Below are 2,913 nucleotides of genomic sequence, written 5' to 3'. Positions count from 1 at the left end.
GTATGAAAAAAATAATGTATGCACTCACTAACTATAAGTCGCTCTGGATAAGAGCGTCTCAAATGACTAAAATGTAAATGTATGTAAAATGAACAGATGAGTCATAGTGTGCAGAGCCAAGCACGAGCTAGCGAGATCCTATTGGTGTGTTCTGCATACATCTGCATATTTCTGTTAGGGAACGCCTCCTCTGTGAAGCGCTCGTGTGCAATAACTCAATTCGCCTTTGTGTTCCTTCTAAATAACGTGATTTAAAAAAATATTTGTCCACAAAACTTTGTCCACTCTGTGCATAACAGATTTTAGTTTTGGGAACAGAACTGTATTAAGATCACATGTTTCATCGATTGGAACATTTACATAATGTTGGCCGAAATCCATCTCCTTCCATCTTCTCCCACTGCCGGCCAGTGGGCTTCCTCTCACTACCATATTTGGTAGTGAGTGGAAACGCCAACCGGATGCTTTACAATTATACATCCAGTGAAATATCTGTCTCATTGTTCTATCTGTGGCTGCACTGTGGTAGTGGGGAACAGGAAGTTCCAGGCAGGCACGCACCATTCTTCAGTATAAAGAAAGCACACAGAACTGTGATGGCAAGAAGTAACCTTTGTGTCCATTTCTATTTATTACTACTGGTATGTGTTATGACGAGTTTCTCTGGCATCAAGTAATTCAGTATGCAAGAGAATAGTTAAACAGATGGAGAGTTGGTTTAAAGTATTTAATATTACAGTACCAGATTCTTCTGACAAGCGGTAATGCGGCATAGCCTATTGTCATCTGAATTACTTACATAGAAAACCTCTTAGTTTATATAATGCTTTCCGAGCTAATTCCATCCAACAGTTGCCAACCATTATTGAGTGTCACTCCTCACACATATAGGATCACCCTATATGGTATCGTGTGCACCCTAGTCAGGATATTCCATCACGTACTCCTTCTAAGATTAGCACCAGTGGCCCCCAGCTATCTTGGCCCGCATACCTTCAGGCACCCACCAGTGACAGAGAATAAATACATGGAATGTATGTCATCCTCCAAATCCTTATGCAGCTCTCTAATATTCCAAACATTAACTAATACTTTATAAAAGACGTAATATCAGTATGTAATAGCACGTTTAAACTTTCTAATATCGAAAGAACATGTCATACCATGCTAGGTAACAAATCCGTTAAGGTATTATCACGTTTGGTAAAGGTTTGGTGTGTTATTTTTATGTCAAACTGAGTAAACCTGGTAACTATTTTTCAAGTCACATGGCTAGATACTTTGGGTTTGTCTGAATGGTGTACATAATTTCCTCAAGGTGATTTCATAAAGAATCCATTTATTTTAGATTTCGAGTTTGTTTAGCATTTTTTGGTTTTGTGTCAAATTAACGAGCTGGTAAAATGGCGACCACCCACTCGGTCAGCATCAACGGATTTCAGTGCAGCAGAGAGACTATTTCACGGTTGCACTACTGTTTTGAAGCTGAATGTAATGATTATCAGTTTTCTCGTGTACTAATATTCAGACACATTCAGTTGTTTCTGTATTTATCGATAAATGTTACTATTGTCGCTTGAACAGAAAATACAATTGGTTTTTGATTGAAATAATACAGTGAAGACTAGGTTATTCAGAAAATAGTACATAGTACTGCCTAAAACAAACAGTGACTTTGTACTAAATGGCTTTTGTCATTTTATGCCTTTACAGTATCAGTCAAAAGTTTGGACACACCTACTCATTCAAGGGTTTTTCTTAATTTTTACCATTTTCTACATTGTAGAATAATAGTGAAGACATCTAAACTATGAAATAACACATATGAATCATGTAGTAACCATAAAGGTGTTAAACAAATCAAATATATTTTAGATTTTAGATTCTTCAGCAGTAGCCATCCTTTTGCCTTGATGACAGCTTTGTAGAATCTTTGTAATCTACAATGTAGAAAATAGTAAAAATAAGAAATCCTGTAAAGATAGGTGTTCTAAAACTTTTGACTGATTCTGTATGTGAATTTGGGAAAATCTGCTATAGGTTAATACCGGCACCTCAAATATCTAGTGCTTGAGCTCCTGTTCCTCTTATAGAATGTTAGCTCAACAGTATTGTGGAGCTCCTGCACCTAAATATAAACAGTATGCACCTATTTCAGTCCAAGTCAAGCACTGAAGTAGATAATTTAACAAGAAGAAATATAATATATTTTTAGAGAATAAAGAAAGTGCAAGAACTGTCAAGACATTAACTTTTTGTGTCTGTTTCTCATTGTTACTACAGGACGACTAGAATTAAATCTGAGGCCGGTAACATCAATAGTGAGGACAAACCCAGCCAGCCTCTCTCCTTCCACACTGAGTCCAAACCTACAGTCAGTGGGTCCTGATTGTGACAGTGGAGCCCAGTTTGCTATGCAGGATCCAGAGATGGCATCAGTGAAGCTGGAAGACTGCAGTCAAACACTAGAGCTGAATATCAACATTAAAGATGAAGAAGAGGAGGAGAAGATTGGGAAATCTGTTTCTCATGGTAAGAGCAGGTTCTATCTAACTAAGTTTGTGTTATTCATTCCAACTTCTCACTGTGCATGAAAAGTTGCAGTAGAACTTTTTCATGATTAACTGTTTCAATGAGAAGGTAGATATTATTTCATGCTACTGACACTTACATAGTTTGACACCAGTATTGCCAGCATTTGTTTTATTCGCTGGGCTATCTGGAGTGCTCAGAGTGTAGACTAAAGAAGTGAAGTAGACAAACTGCCAATGTTTTAAAGTTCTATTAAAAGAGTCAGTGTAGTTACTAACCCTCGTGATAGTGAGTGGAGGATGATATGGCTTCTTCATCTGCATTGCTTGCTCTTTGGGGTTTTAGGCTGGGTTTCTATAAAGCACTTTGTGACAACTTCTG

Source organism: Coregonus clupeaformis, unplaced genomic scaffold, assembly GCF_020615455.1.
Source record: "Coregonus clupeaformis isolate EN_2021a unplaced genomic scaffold, ASM2061545v1 scaf1663, whole genome shotgun sequence".
NCBI classification, from domain to species: domain Eukaryota; kingdom Metazoa; phylum Chordata; class Actinopteri; order Salmoniformes; family Salmonidae; genus Coregonus; species Coregonus clupeaformis.
This window is presented reverse-complemented; position numbering follows the sequence as displayed.